The sequence below is a fragment of the Balaenoptera physalus genome, assembly GCF_965194825.1.
Source record: "Balaenoptera physalus genome assembly, chromosome: 18".
Taxonomy (NCBI): Eukaryota; Metazoa; Chordata; class Mammalia; order Artiodactyla; family Balaenopteridae; genus Balaenoptera; species Balaenoptera physalus.
The window spans coordinates 23,885,588-23,905,704 of NC_138899.1; the positions used below are offsets into that span (position 1 = coordinate 23,885,588).

Sequence of the window (20,117 nt, forward strand, 5' to 3'; positions counted from 1 at the left end):
AGCTATTCACTTTGATTCTTTATCAAGATTAAATAGAAAGGCAACAGAGAAAGATGTTACTTTGACAATTGATTAATTTGAATGTGCGGGCACTGATTCTAAATTTAATTTGTCATATGAAAGTGATATTATTACACTTGCTGAATAATTAATTAGCTGAGATTCAAAAATAGAAGGAAATGCTGGGCACAGTAAACAGACATCCCACCTGTTAGAAAAAGAATCTTGAAATTACAGATCAAAACTGACTTAAATGCACATAAAATCAATATTCTACAAGTCAGACATTTCTACATTAGAACCCTGACTTTCCATGTCCTAACTAGGTAACTTTTTAAGTTAACTAATGCTACTTGCTGGGTCTCAAATTCCGCATCTATAAAAAGAAATGGTTAATAGCATTTATTGGAAAATATTGTAAATAACGAGTTAAGGGCCTGGTCCATCACTGGGCATATGATTGGCTCTTAGCAAATAGTAACTATTATTATAATACCATCCTTTTGTGAATTTTTCCCACCTGATTTTTTTTAATCCAATTAATTTAGCCTATTAATTTTTTTTGTACTCTAACTTTTAAAGCTAAGCCTAGTAAAATGGAGAACAGATTAGCTAAAATCAGAAAACTGCATATGCACTGGATTCTTACTCTATCAATAGAAACTTTTAGAGTATGTTTCAAAAGTTCATGTCTTCCACAGAAAACAAACTTACAATTACCAAAGGGGAGAGGGAGTGGGGAGGAAGGGTATGGGATTAAAAGATACACACTGCTATGTATAGAACAGATAAGCAACAAGAATTTACTGTATAACACAGGGAACAATATTCAATACCTCATAATTAACTATATAGAAAATAACCTGAAAAAATTATATATATATATGTATATATATGCATGTTTGTGTGTATATAAAACTGAATCACTGCTGTATATCTGAAACTAACACAATACTGTAAATCAACTATACAATGATGAAAGCTTAAAAAAATGTTTGCGTCTTCAGAGGGCTTTTAAGTTAATTAAGGATAATAGCAATTTTTAGGAAACTAGGATTCACCATTTTTGTTACTCCTTTCCAATTATTCTCATTAATAATTTTCAAGGCCAGCATAGGCATGTTAACTCACGTTTTACTCATTGCTTTCAAGTTCATATCTTTACGACATAAAGCCTGTAGGCATATAGAGAAAGAGGTCAATAACCTACACAAAGTTATAAAAATTAATAGAGCCATAAAATTATGCATGCACTTCATATGACTGAAATGACTATTATGTTACAAATTGGTAAATAGCTCAATGAAGCCATAAACTTATCATCCTTGAGTTTATAAATTAGTTTTGACAGAGCAGCTTCTACATCTTTTTTTTTAATCTTGCAAGGGTTTGTCCATTTGATATCTTCATGGTATCCATGTCAGATACCATATTGAAGCGGAAAATTTAGCTTATATTGTTACTTGATTAAATTTTAGTATGGGGAGATTGAAGACATTAAGTACAGTTGACATTAGGGATTTTCTGTGAATCGCTCTTATTCTCATATATCATTGTCCAGACATAAGAAGTGCCATTCTACTTGTCTGCAAATATAGAATGAATAATTTCCTAATTTTGAAATATTTATACATACAACACATATTATACATAACTCCATTATTTTCTGTTAGGGAAAAATAAATATTAGGGTGAGAACATTTCTGATCATAACAAAGTGAATCATATCATCTAATATTACCCCTGAGAATTAATAACTTTTATCATGGGGAAATGTCACAATCATATTTAAAAGATTTAACAGTGAAGGTGGTATTTTGTGCATTGTTACATGTAAAGCTCCTTTCATTAATTACAATCATTCTGATTGTGCTTAGACCTCTAATATGTTAAAATTTATACAGGTTTTGATTTTCTAAAGAAAACTCATGTAAAATCAAATGCTTTAAGAATAGCAAATTGTTGGTAGATTTTTAGAAAATCACATATTATTTTAGTATGATTCTTAAATTTTCATTGCTGTAAATTAGTATTTTGAGTTGTAATATCCTCTCAACCACTAAGACTAAATCTCATAGTCACCTCTCTTCCCTTTAACCCTCATCTTAAAGAATGCACTAAATTATTTTGTAACATTTCCTTATTCCCTTATCACCACCCTATTCCATAGCCCATTCAAGATTTCATAAGCCCTTGCCTAGCAGTGGTCTAATTGTTCAGTCAAAATCCAACCTTTTACTTTACATATTCTTCATACTGTGTTTAGTTGTTATCCTAATACACAGTTTAAGCCATTATTCTTTTCCATAATTGTTTAGTGAGCATTAAAAACCAAGTTCCTTAAATTTACATACAGGACCTTCTAGAATGTGTCACTGTATCTTTCCCTCTTTCTTATTTTTATCCCCAGAAATGTCTTATACTTCAGCCAGAGACCAATTTGCCATTCTCTGAAGAGATGTGCATATGGTACTTTCCAAAACTGTGCCTTTTCTAAAACTCTTCCCTTCTTTTCCCTCCTTCACTACCTATTCAAAAACCTATTATCTTCTAAGTTTGAATTCAAATCTTTTTATCATTGCTTCTAGTTCCTTACCAGAATGAATACTTCCATTGCCTATAATCAATTGGAATTATTTGTACATGTAGTACAGTGATAATTTAGTCTGCTTTCTATTAAATTAGGAACTATCTTCTGTATCTGATTGAAGGCACCTTGACTACAAGGATTATGTCTTGTCTTCTTTCTCCTTCCATGTTTCCAGTCATGATCAGAAACATTATCCATACATAATTTGAATGTCAAGCAAATTCAGTATATGTGTTGTAATTACTTTTTACTGTTATTTTATACAATAGAAATTTAATGACAGCTCTCTAATACATTATTGTATTTTGGAGTCTTTGTATTAGAAAGAATGGATTTCTAAAATTTGATATAATATTAGGACAATATCTGCTGATTGTCAGAATCCTGCTGAATACTAACACTGGTTACATTTTAAATCTTGACCAGGAACATTATAAATTAGGACCATGAAGAATTGAAAGTTTTTAAATTCTCTTTAGTAAAGAATTTTTTCTTTAAACTCTTATCTAAGTTTTAGAAGACATAAAAATGTTCATTTGTGTCTTCAAAAACAGCACTCAAACATATGTCATTATTTCTATAGTAGTTTCTATATTAAAATATATATGCTTATATATGATATATATTTATAAAATAAAAATGCCACTTTGTAATAGTCTCTATGAATGCGTCAACTTGATTGCAATGACAAAGCAGTTGAATCTATTTATACCATCAGTAAAGAATATTTTGTCACACATGGGTATGGTAAAAAGTATTCAAAGCATCGCACAGGTTTCTATAAATACATTCAAAAAGAACAGAAAGCTCCAATATCAGAAGTATCCAATAAAACTCCAATATCTACTACTTTCATCTTTATATTGATTTACAGGAAGATATAAAACTGGACTAAGTATATATTATAAACTTTTTCATATAATTAATCACTGAACTTCATAAACATACTATATTTCTCTTAATAGAATATTTTAAAAGGTGAGTGGTAAAATTGTGAATTTTATACAACATAGAAAAAAACAAATAGTTTTTTTTGCTGAGAAGCCAAGTCACTTAGATTTTATTAGTTCTCAAAATCCTAAAGACTGGAAAAATCAATTGGATAACTCAAACTTATCTATTCCTGAAAATATTTGGATTTACTTTTCTAAGTAGCAATGAAAACAAGCACAACTACCTACCAACCACCCAAAACAATCAAGTTATTATTAAAAATCGCTAAATAGGCTGTTCTTAGAATTAAAATAGTAATACTTCCTTGGTATGTAATTCAACAAACTAAGTAGTTTGCTATGAAAAGTATTTTATATGTTTAATAATTTATTCTTATTACATAGAATAGAAAGAATTTCAGTTCTGTAAAATTTCATTAATTTCGATGTTAATTAGAATTTGTTATAATATGTTGTGGGTTGCAATGATATTTACCTAATTATATAAAAAATGTTATTAGAAAATAAGTCATTGTATATGGTATATTTACAAATCATTAATGTAATGATTTTAAAAGGTGTATAAATTAACATTTATAACCTGCTGGGCAATTTTATTTAGGTCATCATTATTCACCTTATAAGAGATGTCATTTGTTGAGTACCTATAATATGCCATATCACATCATTTGTAATCTTCACAACACTGTTGTTAAATAGGTCTAATCAAGGAATAGTAGTATGAGGTTCTGAAAAGTTGTCCCAGACCACTAATTACATGGTTGAAATAGAATACTTACCGAGGCTAGCTGATTCCAAAGCTGAATGAATAATACAACTTAAAAAAAAAAAAAAGTATTATTCATAGTCTAGGTCAGTGGCTTTCAAAGCCGACTGTCTCAGATTAAGAAAGGACACCTGAAGATCTATGCTTCCTGGACCTGCCATCAACATGTTGAATCAAATTTTCAATGAGTCAATATTATGGATTTTAAAAATATCTGCCAAGTGACTTTGAAGATGAGCAAGATATGAAACTCTAGGTAAAGATGGCAGCCAAGTAGGACAAAGAGCACTGAATCAGAAGGAAAGTCTGTTTTATTTCTATTCTGCTATTTAAAATTTTTTAGGCAAGTCATAGCATTTAATGATTTGTTTCCCAGCATGCATAGCTCTTCCAACTGATGGCAGGATGCTGCTAATACTACCAAAACGCTAGAAAAACACCCCAAAACCACAAACAGCTCTAAACCACAGCAAAACTGTATTTCTCATTTGCCTCTTGAACTAGTGCCTCAAAAACGAATAAGCCTTACCAGCTGCTCTTCATTGTGGATGTCTCTTATGTGGTTGTATCTGTGTCATCATTTGCCAACAATAATCCTCATTATGCTCTCTGACTTAGGCTACAGGACCATGTTGCCTTTTCCTCTAAATGTCAGACATATATTTTAGTGACATTTTCTCCTAGGATTCAGGCATCGGTCCCTGCAGGCTGAGTCAGAAGGTGATCTAAATGACACATGCTCTTTGGTACTCAAATTATCCTTTTACTGACCTTGAGGATGTTTACTAGGTCATACTAAGTACTACAAGTACATTTCTATTAAGAGTGAGTTCTTTCCCAGAGGTTGACTTGGTATCTTCTTTAACTAGATCCCCAAAACAACTAGTCTTGAAAGACTGTCTAAGAATGATATAATATTATGGTGATCACAATATAGAGTAAGTTCTGAACTGTATGTGTATATATGTATATGCTTATACTACAGTTCATAACAACCTATAATGATATATATGTATATATACACACACAGTTTTGTCTATTTCTCATTTATCCCCCATTCATTTTCCAAAAAAAAAGTGTGAAGTGGTTACGAATTATCACCATTTTTTGGATGAAATCATAAGACACCCGAGTTAGGCAATTTGCTCAAGATAAAAGAGCTGACATCTGACAGAGCTAAGAATCCAGGCATATTTATTCCAGAGCTAACACTCTACAGCAGTGATATTCATATTGTTTGTCTCTCTGTCTGTGCCTTTTGTCTCCTTCCTTATTAAATTGATATGGTCACATATATGCAATCATTTACATATAAATGAATAAAGCTAAACCCACAAGGGAAAATACATTGTTATGCAAATTGTTTAAATATATTAGCCTAAGGCTTTCTTTTCATTTTGGAAGGCTTCTTAGAAAAGGTCACATTGAGTAGAAAGTTCAGTCATTCTTCTAATCAATCAATTAGTCATTACGTATAGTACATCCACTCAGTGTTTGGCACTATATTTGCTGGGTAGTTTGTTGAAATAGGGAAATAGCACAGAAAACTAAGACCTTCTTGGTGATCTGAAAGAGCTTTTTATCTAACTAGATGTGCACAGTTTACACAGATTAAAGTTAGAGGGCAAGAAAGTACTAATTTGTGATACACTGTGCACTAGTACCAAAGAAAAGGGAAATTAATTTTAAGCCAGAGGCATCAATAAGGAGATGCAACTTGAGCTCAATATTTAAGGTGGTTGGGACTTTAAAATCAGAGAAACGGAATGACGTTTTCTAGAATATAGTAGAAAATATATAATTATATGAAAATGTTTTAATCTAGGATGACGTATATGGTAATAGATAAATGGAATGGATCGGGTGCTAATTTCCAGGCAATTTTCAGTAATATGGAGTGATTCTCACCCCATGTATATGTTTATTCATTCAGAAATATTGTTGAGTGATAGCATTTGTTCAGGGTCCTGAGCAGGGCATGTTTTTTGCAGCTGCTGAAAGATTTGACTTTTACTTCCTTTTCTAATGGTAATGTCAAACTCTTAAGATAGAAATTATATATATTATTTTAACTTTTCAACCATAATAATGCCTACAAATGGACATAGTAACCTGGATGGAAGGGAGAATCTCAAACAAACAAATTTAATCCACCTCTACGTAATTACAAAGAAATAGCTTAGGAGAAAATAAACTGGTATATATAGATATAAATATATTATTTTCCATTCTCTGCATATAAGATTTAAAATTTTTTTGATGACAAGAGTACTTACGGAAATTTTTCTCCTGGAAGATTCCGATAATCATTCTCAACTATCTTACAGTGGGAGTCCAGGGGCCTACATAATTTCAGCTGCAATTTTAAGGGAAAAAAAGCAAATTTCTTGTTTCAGTCTTTTAATTACACACAGATCATGCATTTAGAGTAATTGAAATTTCACTCATCATCTAAATAAGTGACTTTATAGAGGCACAGTCTTGATGTTTGTTGGACCAAAAGAAGTCTGCTCTACATACACGATAGAAAAAAATAAAATAAAATCAGCGTAATGAAGATGCAGTCTAATAGAATAATTAAGGATTTCACTACTCAACAGTTGATAACCTTGAGTGATAAATATTTGTATAATCCTCAAGCTTAAGATCTAACGTTATGTCAGTATTACATGTTTTCAAAATTAATATAGTTATTATTTAGATTTCAGATGTCCAAATCACAATGTAATTACAAAATATTTCTACGAAAACGTACAAGGACATTTCAAACTGAGAGAGGAAAAAGTGCGCAAAGCAAATGGACTAGATTAATTTGAACATGAAGGAAATTTATAGAAAAAGTTACAAGGTAAACAGTGCTCCCCGTCCCACAGAAAAGCTTATTTAAAGTTAATTACAAAATAACTTCCATAGAATAAATCCCATAATAAGCCTAGATCTAGAGAACAACAAAAGCACATTATGAAAGACATACACAAATGTATTCACTTCATTCAAATAATTCCCACAACAAATATTTATTGCCCATTGTTGCAACCATTGAGCTAGGTCCTGGGGACTAAAAAAAAAAAACCCCAGGAAAATAGAATCATATTCTTGAGGCGCTAACAGCATCCTGTGGAAAACAGTTACATGAGCATTATGAAATGATGTACAATAATAGAGATATACACAAGGTTTGATAAAAATACTAAAAAGAGGTACTTCAAGTTTTTTAGCAGTGGGTATGGGTATTGGAGTGGGAAGAGGTTGTGGATGGTAGCTGGGAAAACACCCTGGAGAAATGATTACTAAACTGAGTATAAAAGAATCACTCGATCATGCTGGATGATATTTATGTGCTATAAGAAAGACATTCTGGACAAAGGGAGTGCCATGAGCATTCACATGAAGATAAGTGCTTGTATGATTAGGAAATATAATCATTTTGGTGTTTCTATGACACCAATTTGAATTAGAGAATAGGGACAGATGGCAAAATAAAAAGCTATATAAAAGGAAAATTTATGTCAAAATAAATGTAAACTTTATTCAAAAGACAATTATGTTTACTCCAACTGGTCTGACCAACTGGGTATATACTACAGTTAAATTCTGACACTAACCACCTGAGTTAGACCTCACAGGTCAAGGGAAAAGTTCTCCATAAGACTGCTCTCACTTCAGATGTCAGCTGCAAGTCTTGGGGGTATCCTCAGGCTATCCCTCTTCTGAAAACTTAGCTACAAAGATGGGGGTTCCCATGACAGATCTCCTCAGGTTTGATTATTTGTTAATCTTCTTAGGATGATTCACAGCATACAGGAAAGTGCTATACTTAAATTATAGTTTTATTACACAGGATACACATAGGATGGATTCAGGGAGGGAACACAGAGCTTCTATGCCTTCTCCTCAGGAATCAGGAAGTGTTACCCTCCTGGCACATCAATGTTGTTTACCAGTTAGGAAGTTCTATTGGCTCAGGTGTACAGAGAATTATCTGGGATTTCATCATGTAGGCATGACTGATTAAATCACTGGCCATGTATTTGAACTCAAACTCTAGCCACCCTCCTCTCCCTGGAATTTATGCTAGTTCAAAGTTCCAACCCACTAATCATGTGGTTGCTCTTTCTGATAACCAGCCCCCATCCTGAAGCTATATAAGGGCCTACCACAAGTGACCTCATGAAGAGGTTTCTACATTTATCAAAACTTGACTGATATTGTTTCATCTACACTCCTTTCTTCTTCATCTACACTCCTTTCTCCTACCTCACATTTTGAAGCAAATCCTAGACATCAACCCGTTTCATTTGTAAGTATTTTGAAGGGTTTTCCATTTTAATTTGGCTTTACTCTTAGTCACAAACATCATTAAAGGCTATAGCATAAAAATTATTAAGATTTAAATAAAACTACACAGTAGGAAACAAGATCAGATAAGCTCTTTAAGTATATGTGAAAATTTAAACATGCCATCTCCAAGTTAAGGCAAAAGTGAAGGGGGGCTATATTCTTTATACAAGAGTCAAAAGGTTTAGGCATTATCACCAAATGTCAATCCACTTTAGAGTCGTCAATGAGACTAATGTATGTGTTTTTGCACATTGCACTTGTAAAAGCACATAAAATATTTAGTATGTTAGTTCCCATGTATTTTACCTGCTCAGAATACAGGATGTATACAGACTATGTATAGACTATATCAAAGTAGTAGACAGGGGCCTATGCAAAGCCTGCAAAAATAGTACTTCAGGTATCTATTTACTAATTTAAAAACACAGAGTTTGCAGTTTTGAAGTGATACAACTCAAACTACCCCACAAAATACAAAGGGCTTGAAAATGCATACCCTTTCAAGCAACATTTGTTATTAATAAAGGTTTGATTTAAAAGAGTATAAGTGAAGGCTTTAAGAATTAATCATTTAGAATAAAGTTGTGAAAATAGAATGGCCAATTGTTTTCATAATCAAAGTTTATCGAGTTTTAGTTATCTTAAACGCTTGGTAAATACCAAGCAGGGTATATTTTGTCTCTAAACCTACCAAGATACATTTTTAAATTTGTGGAGCAATTTTTTTCTTATATAATATAGATTAAATATCATAACCTTTGGTTAAACAGGCAAAATATTTAAAATAAAATGCTTTGCTAAAAATATTTTCTTATTATATAATATGTCAAAATGACTAAACAATATGGAACATTCCTAGAGAGATTCTTTAAATTACATATTTAAATCAAACAGATTCCCTAGAAAAGAGAAGTTTGAGGAAGTGTGCTCAATTTTGTAGGTATTTGTATCAGTCAGAGATGAATTAGAGATTGGCCATTAATAATGGTTTATAACAAATTATTATAAAGATTTGTTTGTGCAATTGTGGGAGGGGTTAAACAGTTCATCTACAGCTGCTGCTTCTGTGTCTGGTGCTGGATTGGAAGTGAAGAGGGCAAGTGTACATAAGAAATATGGACATAGTGTGAGGGAGAGCAAGGGCACACTAGAACTTGTAAGAATGAACTGGAACCTATGAGGATGAGCCGGAAGCCATGTTAACCTTTCAACATCTCCAGTTATCCAACTTCAATGATGCGGATGATTTGCAGAAGAGGCTAGTGTTATTTGTCAAGGGTGTGAACCCATACCTGGCCCAAAGGAGCAGGAGGAAGAGATCTAGCAAAAAGTGGAGGATGTGGAAGCCCAGTTACTGCTTCACATCAACAAGGTGTGTCAGCAGATTCAAGACACCATGTATGAGCACTAATTAGTCTTATCCTACGCTGACCCCCTGAGCCTCCATCTAGCTGTTGTTCACTCCCACTTTCTAAATTTTACACATAATTTTCTCTTATGGCCAACCTTAGCCCAGAACATAGAGGGAAAGAAATTCTGAGATACTAATTTGACACAGTAGAAGGTTATCAAGGTTCATCTCGATAACTTGGAATCCACATGCATCCCTATTAACCACAGATAAGTTCTAAAATCATGCTTCTTCCTAACGTGATTCAACTATCCCTTGTACAACTGAAAACACACTAACCATCTTCCTAAGAAAATTTACAGAGTCCTTACATTTGTCTTTGTTTGATACTCATTCCTATTTGGGATGAATCACTTTCTCTTTAATGTTCTATAACCTAAATATTGAGATATAAGGTTAGGTATTACTGACATATTTTATATTTGTTGATAAGAGAACTGGAAAGGGGGAGGAAAATGCTTAAACTATACACATTGCATCCCTTATTGAAATAAGGATCAAACAATCATAACTATTAAGACCTCAATTCAGCAATTAGTCATGAGGTCACCATTGGTATTTTTTACTACCTTTTCCCACTACCATTCTGTATTCCCTTTGCCCTCAGCAATTGCCTCAGCTGGTTGTAGTTTCTTGCCTGGTTGAATGAGAAAAACCTTTATTTCGAAAGTGTTTGGGTCCTTAGACATCCTGACTATATCGGGTTGATGTGATTTCCTATGGACATTAAGCACAGGACACTGGAGTATCCACAGGAACCCCAGAAAGCCATTCTCCTCCTTATACCTTCTTTTCTAGTAGCATCACATTTTCTCTTTTATACTTAGAACCAGTCACCTCAGCCAGTACATGGACCCCTTTCTAGCTTATTTATTTGTTGGCATGAGTAGCTCAGAGGGGTCACGTGGTAGACTCAATTTTCAATTATTTGAAATCACTGCTGTGTGCCCTGGTGAAAGCTGGGTTTTATTTAATGATGTTGAATTTGTGATATAAAAATGCATGTTTTCATGTACAAAAGCAACATTTGTTTAAAGTTCTTCCTTTTCCTTTCTTTTTGTTATACTTGTCTGGATTGAGTATAATTCTCATCGTAGTATTATAGAATGAGTTAAAGTTTTTCATTAACCTTTCCCTCCAACCCACCTTGACAGTTTTAAGATAATCTGTAAAGTACTTATTGTTTGGTGGTTTAGCAGAGTTCTTTCCAGAATGTATTTGACTTTAGTCCCTTTAGTTGATCATTAAATTCCTTTTCAATTTATCTTTTAAAAAAATCTCTTCAGATCTTTCTGCTACATTTTGAAAATGAAACTTCTTTAAATACTTGACTGACTGGCTAATTAATTCAGTTCTTCTTACAGTGCCTGTTCCCTCAGTTTTTGATATTATTCTGCAGTTACTCTGGGAAAAGTCCTCATTTGGGATGTGAATTCTTTCGGTCTTTAGGTTCTAAATTTTCATTGCTACATTTCAACATTAATCATTATGCTTTATTTTATAAAAACCAAACTTTGTCTTGTTATAGAAATATAATTCTCTACCACTTGTATGTGCAAAATTAAATGATCACTGTTTTATGTGTTGCATTCCATTTCCTGTGTTTTTTTAAATTGCATTCATTTTTTTGAAATGCAAAATGTATAAAAATGTTCAGAAAATAATAACATATATGTATCTCACACAAGAATTAAAACAAAATAGTATATTTGCTTTTTTCTAAAATATGAGTAAGGAAATATCATCACTGATAAAGTTAACATGCCAGCTTTTTATTCCTTTGCTTCCCATTTGCTAGGGTCTTAATGTCTGTATCCCCCCATAATGTGTATGTTGAAATCTATGCCCAATGTGGTGGTATTAGGAGGTGGGGCCTTTGGGAGGTGATTAAGTCTAGAGGGTGGAGCCCTCATGTATGAGATTAATGGCCTTAAAAACAGGCTCCAGAGAGTTCCTTTGCACCTTGTACCAAGACCTTGAAGAAGTCCCCCACTCAACGATGCTGCTGGCGCCCTGATCTCAGCCTTCCAGCCTCCAGGACTGTGACAAATTTCTGTTGTTCATAAGCCACCCAGTCTGCCCACATGAACTAAGACACCATTATAGAATCAAATCTGAAGCAGTTGAATGTACTTAAAGTTGGTATGTTAACATTTTTATCATTCATTACATTAATTTACCCAGTAAATATTTTTCTAGAGTCTAATATGTGCCTGACAATGATTTATGCACATCCAGCAGTCCATAAAACAGTTTTTGCTGTTTTGGCACTTACATGTTTATTGCCTCTAATTTTCTTGATCCATTTAAGAGTCAATCTTATACTCCACTCTACTTCAGACACTCAATCATACGTCTATTCTCAAGATTCGTCATGAAAAGATCTTTTCATGATCAGTAACAGCTACCTCCTCCTTAAATTAATCTAACTTTCAAGTATGTCACTATCTGATTAACACCTTCTGTTTTCTAGCTCACTAAGTGTGTGTGTGGTACTCCAATTACATCAATCTTCCTAACCCACCATAATCTACAATCTATACTTTCATCTTTTAACAAATTTGTTAGACAGTTTTCAGACTTCTGAGAAAAAAGAATTTGTGATATATTGTTAGACATAGCCTCAAAAAAAAAAAAAACTTTCATCTTTTTCCTGTCTCAAAATACCCTGAAGTCTTCTTTTTCCCCCATAACCTGATTAAATTCCATATTTAATCATTGTAATCGCTCGAAAACACCCTCATTCCCTTTCAACTCTCTTATTTTTTCATACTCAATTGGCTAAACTAAAACCCTGGCCAGAACAATCCTACCAACATGCTGAATATGTTGCTTAGTTAAAGGATAACTAATCTTTTTGCATCTTCCAATTTAAATTCATGATCAAAGATTTCAACTGAATGCTCAATTGTTATTCCGCAATCACGTTCTATTTCTCTAATCCGTCCATTCTCCCAGTGTGAAACATGACATTTAAATGTTTTTCTGACTTCAAATGTTCAACATTTCCTGCCTATATTTACACTCAACTACTGCCCTTGGCTTTACATTTTGCTGACAGACTAGAAGAATAGAGAAGAGAATATCCGCAAATTCCCCTAATTTTACCTACCCCCAAACGTGTCCATGCACTATACCTTATGTTCTCTCATATCACCATTAATGAATTGCCAGACGCCTATCTAGATTCACCATTTTCACGTATGCATTCAATTCCATGTCCTCAGTGCTGCCTCAAGTCATTGCTCCACCATTTCTCCCTTTGTTTCCAGTATCGTTTTTTTCTTTTTCTTTCTTGCTATTAGATCTATACTTACCATATAAAACCACATTCTCAGGAATTTCATGTTCTTATTTCCATACCCTGAAGAGTTACAAATTTACATCTGCAGCCAGTCTCTCCCCCAAATTTGTCTTGCTTCTCTAAAGGCCTGTTTGATTATCTCCACTTGATTTAATTTAGAAATAGCTATTAGATATTCATCAAAAACTGAGCACTTGATATGTTCTCCCACCATAAAAAGAAAATATTCTTTTTTTTTTTTTTTTTTTTTTACCACCATACTAGTTTACAAATTCCTTCTTTCTACTAGTTTAGGCCAAACCTCTTAAGAGTTCTCTCCTTGACTTTTTTCTTCTTCTCTCACATTCCATAACTCTTTTTGAATGTAAAGATAACTACAATTAACCGGAATCCAAACATTTCTCAATACTTCTGCTGTTACCACTCTGGTCCAAGACACCAAAATAAATCAAAGGAAATACAGCTATAACTTCCCAACTATTCTCTCTGCTCCTGCCCTTGACTCTCTATTATAATCCATTCTTTTTAGAACAAAGGCCAGATCACGTCACCTCAGCTCAAAATCCTCCAGTGGCTTCTCATCTTGCTTACAATAAAAGTCTTGAATCCTTTACAAGGTTGACGAAGTTCAACACAACCTTTAACCCTGTAGGTACATTCTGGATGTTCTGCTCGCCTTCTACTCTACTGCTAATAGAACAGGATTTCAAGTCTCTTCTGAGGACTTCCTGAACAGCTGCAGCCACTTTGCCCGCAGAGAGCTCAGAGTCCCTGGGAATTTACATTCTCTCAAGCAGCCTTTGGCTTAAGGGCTAACTTGAGCTGGGATCTGAACACCAGCTATGTTGCCTGCAGTTGGGATTGGATCTGAGGGTAATTTGTACTCTAGAACTCCCCTGAAGGATCAGACTGAGTCTAGGACTCAGGCTGAAATCATAGTCTTGCTTTGCTCCTTCCCCTTCCTTTCTTGATTATACCATTCTTTTATCAGGTTCTTCTGGGAGCATTTCCATAATAAATAACACATGGGTATGCCTAGTCTCAGAGTTTGACCCAAGCCCAAGACAACCCTCTTGGATATATTCCAGTTACCTTTTTGGTCGCATCTCCTACTACTTTACCCCTCATTTTCTCAGCTCCATATTCTTTACCCTTTTGCTTTTCTTCCATCATAGTAGACATGTTGCCTCCTTAGGCCCCTTGCCTGGAATACCTTCCTTCAGATATCTGTATGTCTCAGTGTTTCACTCCTATTATGTCTTTTCCCAAATTATAGCTCCCAGGGAGGCCCCATCTTAAAATGCAATAATATTCCCCACCCCCAACACACACAGTCTCTCTCTCTTCCCATCTTTGTTTTCTCCACTGTAGTTATCAACCTAAAAAGTACAACATATTTTATGGATAACACTTGCTTATTTACTGTCTCCTATCACTGAAGTCAGGAATTTTCTCTGAATCTTTAGATCCTTGAGCAGTCCCTGGCCCGCTAATATGGCAAGACAACTAGTTCCTGGATGAATCGAATAAATAGGCATTCAATAATAATATGTAAATGTTTGTGTTGATGGACTTGTACAGAAAATATATCATACTCTGTATATCATTGTGAAGCATGTTTTTGTCATTCACATTGTGTTTTTGAGATCAATCCATGGTGATATATACACATAAGGTTCATTCATACATAATTGTTTTATGGCATATCGTCATTCAGAGTAGCTTTAAAATGTAGTGGAGAAAAATATATTTCTAGTCGATGTTTAAATAGATGCTACAATTTCCTAAATTTTTAACCTACAGAACAGAAAGTCTGTATGGTTAAATCAATGATCTAGCAGCAAAAATATTAATATATAATTCAATTCAAGGAGAGAAAATATCTCAATCACCAAGCATTTCTATAGTTTTTTTTTAACTTTTAGACCTTTACCTCTAAATTAAATTCTGACTTTTTTCTATGAATGACACATCAGGTCATATCCTATAAATAACATAAAGAGTTTTACACTTTAAACAGAATGATTAAATCGCAGAACACTTGCCACATAGACAGGTGACTGACAAAAAAATATCATAGCATAATAATTCATTCTTTAAAATCTAGTCAAGGTAGTCTAATTTCAAGTAACAGCATTCTAGGTTAGTCTTTAATTTTGAAAGAGTCGATAAAATACTCTGAGATGAAGAAATGCAAATGAAATTAATAAAAATCTCTACTGAAATCAATGACTCTGTAAGCAATGTTAGAAATATATTTATGAAATGTAATTTACAAAATGGATTTTTCTTGAAAGCTCAGAGTTAAATGAGGATGCTATATTTTAATATTTTATGAGAAACCCCTGTTTCAAAAGTTCCTATGTGATGGTGGGTTTAACATGACATATAAAATATACCAAAATACATAGCTTTTTAAATACTTGCTTAACTTCAGAACAAAGTGCTCTGTGTGAAGCAGGGTTAATATTAATACCCAACCTGAATTTTCAACACATGAAATGTGATTTGTAATATTATCAGTCTGTAGAAAAAAGATCTTCCTTTTTTTATACCACACTGAAATAAAATGTTTTCTCGTTGCCCCTAGTTATTCTTTTAAATCAAAAGGCCAGTTTTATCAGTGTATTTAAGTGAAAAAAACTCTGCTATGCAAATTAGGAGACCTAGATTCTGGGCCTCTTCCCAACATTTAAAAGAGGGGACTAAAATCTGGAGGTTTATTCAGATACAAATAGAGTTCCTATATTCGAAACAATATATGGTTTTTAGAACTGTCTGTAAATAAAATACACTATTTTCACCAGTATGTGAGCTATATAGCAAATAAAACAGTTGTACAATGTTCATTATATCATTTTAGTATGAAAAATCAGATAGTGAAGTAACACATCATGTTATCTTCTAGAGAAACATCACCATCATTATTAAGGAAATAATTTCAGGATAGCTTCTAAGAATGAAGTTGTTACCTATTAAATTTCAAAGGGCTTCATTTACAACGTATCTTGTGCCTAACACAAATCTGTGAGGCAATGCAGCCATCATTCCTATCTTGCAAATGAAGGAATTCACAAGTTAGTGATATTCCCAGCGTGCGGCTGGTTGAATGTGGCCACACATTAACTGCCATTACGACACTGGGTGTATAAAGTGGGGTGCTGGATCTGCTTGCACTAGCTCACAAGAATAGCTTTTGCTCATTTCTTTCCAACTCTGTGTTCCGTGGTGCAATTTGGCAGCTCTAATTCTGCTGGAGTGAGGATATTTACACCATAGAAATTGTTAAACACTACAAATCAGGACACTTTTTTTGAGAGGCAGTTTACGAGCAGACCACTGGGGGTGCCCTCTTTTGAATCAAGGTGGGCTCTTGAGACTGCTTGTACTGATAGATTTTGGCACAAGTGATGCTATGCCAGTTTCCCGAACTAGTTCTTCAGAGAGTGGCCTCCACTTTCTGCCTCTTAGAACATTTGGTCTTGGAAAATGCCCAAGCAGTTAGTGAAGAAGCCCACATGAACAAGAACTGAGGCTACCACTTGATAGCTTGCATTAACTTGCCAGCTACCTTAAGCTGGATCCTTCAGCTGTAGTCAATCCATCCCAGCTGACAACACAAAGAACAGAGAGGAGCTGCTCCCATAAGCCCAGCCCAAATTGCAGATCTGTGCGAAAGACACATCAGTGTTTTGATTTTAAGTCACTATATTTTGGGCTGGCTCATAATAAAACAATAGATAACTGCAAATAGAAAGACACAACTTGAAAGTAGCCAAATAGCATGCTACTCCTTACTTTAATTCCCCCATAATAGTAGTGAAAACTGAAGGAAATATATATCATATCCTGAAGAATGTAGAGGAAAACAAACAAAAACTAGTGATTTAACTATTGTTTTTCCAATAGTATTTGACAGATTCTTTCAAAGTCACTATTGTGAAATCATTGTTGGCATTCTGAGTTGATGTTTTAGGGGTATATAATAACTGGCTTCCTTTTCTGATTGTATGCTTATTCTATGTAATAAGCATAATAGTTGGAGTCAAGTCATTGGTCATTGTTATGTGTTTAACACTGATATCTATTTTGTTTGTTATATGCTGACTACTGCAAATACCAAGAATAATAATATTGGAAGCATTGGCAAGAAACTGAATACATGAATAACTCGAAGTAAATTATAGTAGCATAAAAAATTAACCATAAGGCAATGTAGGATATCTTCCTTATTAGTATATCTAAAAACATTAATTTCTTTTGGGATTGTGTAAAGCAAAAGAATCAAGAGAGAATCATATTGTTAACAACTTAGAGTGTTAATAATTGTAGGCATTTTCAAGATTACATTAAATTATTTAATAATCTGGTACTAGTAAAAAAAAAATAAAATCACAAATCAAAATATTAAATTTGCTTTCTAACATCACTGTTTCAAGTACTGATTATCTGTCAATAGTGTTTTGGCATTCTAAGTGATTCTATTATCTTCCTTTTCTAGACATATTACTCCAGAAGTATACCTCTAAAGTAAGTAAATATATTTATGCATAGAACCTAGCTTTTTATTCTCTAGAGAGTAAATCCCTATATTCTATGCAAACATTCTCTGTTCAAATCTCAAAATTTCATTCTACTTAACAAACTAGATTACGCTCTCTTACCTAGTATTTCCCACACAGCCTCAAACCTTTGACCATATTGATCCCTGTTTGAAAGCCCCTTCCATTTATCTATACATACTGAAGTTCAAATCAAATATTAAGACCCAGTTTAAAAAGCACGCATGAGGGGCTTCCCTGGTGGCGCAGTGGCTGAGAATCTGCCTGCCAATGCAGGGGACACGGGTTCAAGCCCTGGTCTGGGAAGATCCCACATGCCGCGGAGCAACTGGGCCCGTGAGCCACAACTACTGAGCCTGCGTGTCTGGAGCCTGTGCTCCACAACAAGAGAGGCCGCGATAGTGAGAGGCCCGCGCACCGCGATGAAGAGTGGCCCCCACTTGCCGCAACTGGAGAAAGCCCTCGCACAGAAACGAAGACCCAACACAGCCAGAAATAAATAAATTTAAAAAAAAAGAAAAAGAAAAAGCATGCCAAAGTAAAGGCTTCCAATAAGTTGGGGAAAAAAAAAAAAAAAAGCATGCATGAAATATTCCCAACTCCCCACGTCCAAAAGTAATGGCTCATGCTCCTATGTTTGCATTTCTCTCTTATAGCACATTCATGTGTTGTATTTTTTATTTGTATAAAAGCATATATGTAATATAATAATCCTACAGTGTCCAACCTTACCTTCTTTAATCATTAGTACTCTCTAAGTTTTACTCTAGCACATGCCTACACAGGCAGGATCACTGTCTATCCCTTTTGTATCTAGATTTGGGTGTGTAATAAAGTCCTTGCCAACTGTTTTAAGGATAGGCTTTTCCCTTATAAAGTTAGGCTTTGGTTCTCCTTCCTGTGGTCTAGGACTTGGACTTGATGCTGGCCAACCAGCTTTGACTATGCAGATAAGGTCAATAGTTGAGGGAGAAGAGAGGCAAGAGACAAGAGCCCTGAACCCTGGATGATCTTGTGGAACAAATCGGCCTGCCTATCCTGGACCACCAGTCTATCTCAACGTTATGACTGAGAAACACAAAAATGATTCTACAGCAACCTAGACTCTATGTTCTAACTAATACACTAATGTAATTTTCTCTAAAACTTGAGTGTAGAAGTTGTCTATTGGCTGCCTTTTTCTCTATCTCTCCTGTACCTAGCACAGGGCCTTGTAGACACTAGGTGTTCAAAATATCTTTGTTAAGTTGCATTACACTGAAAAATAATTCTCCTTGGGAAAAAAAATGTAAGCTTTTGTTTATTAAATTGATTTTTATCTTGTTAGCATTAGCTTATCTTAAAGTCATCTATTAAAATAGATCATTACTTGTTATAGTAAAAACATTAAGATATTCATTGTTAATAATAAAAGTCAGTGTATTTCAGAGTTAGAGTATATATGTGGAAAAGAAATGTTGGCTAACAGAATACAAAGAGAAGAGAAGCAGAGAAGACTTCATGTATCTGTGCTTCATTTATAGTAATGGTATTTGCATAAAGGAACCTCTTAAAAACGATCCACAAAGCAAATGGTATTTCGACAGTAAATATCACAAAGACCAAAGGAAATTTAAATCTAATTCAGAATTATTCAATAAAGGTCAGTGAGAAGTAGATAGGGAAAAAAAAGATCAGATGATAGGAATTTTCAATAATGTCCTCATCAGAAAGGTCAATCAAAGTTGATTCCCTACTGTTTTCGAAAAAGGTAAAACTTTTCAATTAAAAATTGCTAGGTAGTATTAAAGAGAGAAGACTTTACCCTCAGCATTTTTTTTTTAACTGAAAAAACCCAAATCATTTTATCTTAATTCATCACTGCATACAAGGATAAAAAATAGCCACAAAACAAAACAAACAAACACAGAGCTAAGATTTTGCTATAAACCCTTTGACATAGGTAATCTCTCTCTCCTCACATGGCTTCTGTCGTCTTGTAACCAGAAAGGTAGAAGCCCTACTGAAGGCTGCCTCTGTGTGGTTTTATTATTAAACATAATTCTGAGTCACAGAATTCTCATGGCTTTTGTAAAAGCTAGGGGAAAATATGCAATTCAAACAAAATGTTCCATATAAATTCAGGTGGATTATGGACATCATTGACCTATGTAAAAACCCCTGAATCAAAAGAGTTTACCACGGAACGAA

The 20,117-nt window shown here is 34.0% G+C and overlaps 1 long non-coding RNA gene across 1 annotated transcript in view; it reads right to left on the bottom strand.

Moving 5' to 3' along the window:
* Positions 1-20,117, bottom strand: part of LOC309647410 — a 57,969-nt gene that overhangs the window by 10,592 nt on the left and 27,260 nt on the right. The window contains exon 2 of the long non-coding RNA XR_014256028.1: positions 6,586-6,665. This is a non-coding gene — a long non-coding RNA (uncharacterized lncRNA). The remainder of the gene's footprint in view (positions 1-6,585; positions 6,666-20,117) is intronic.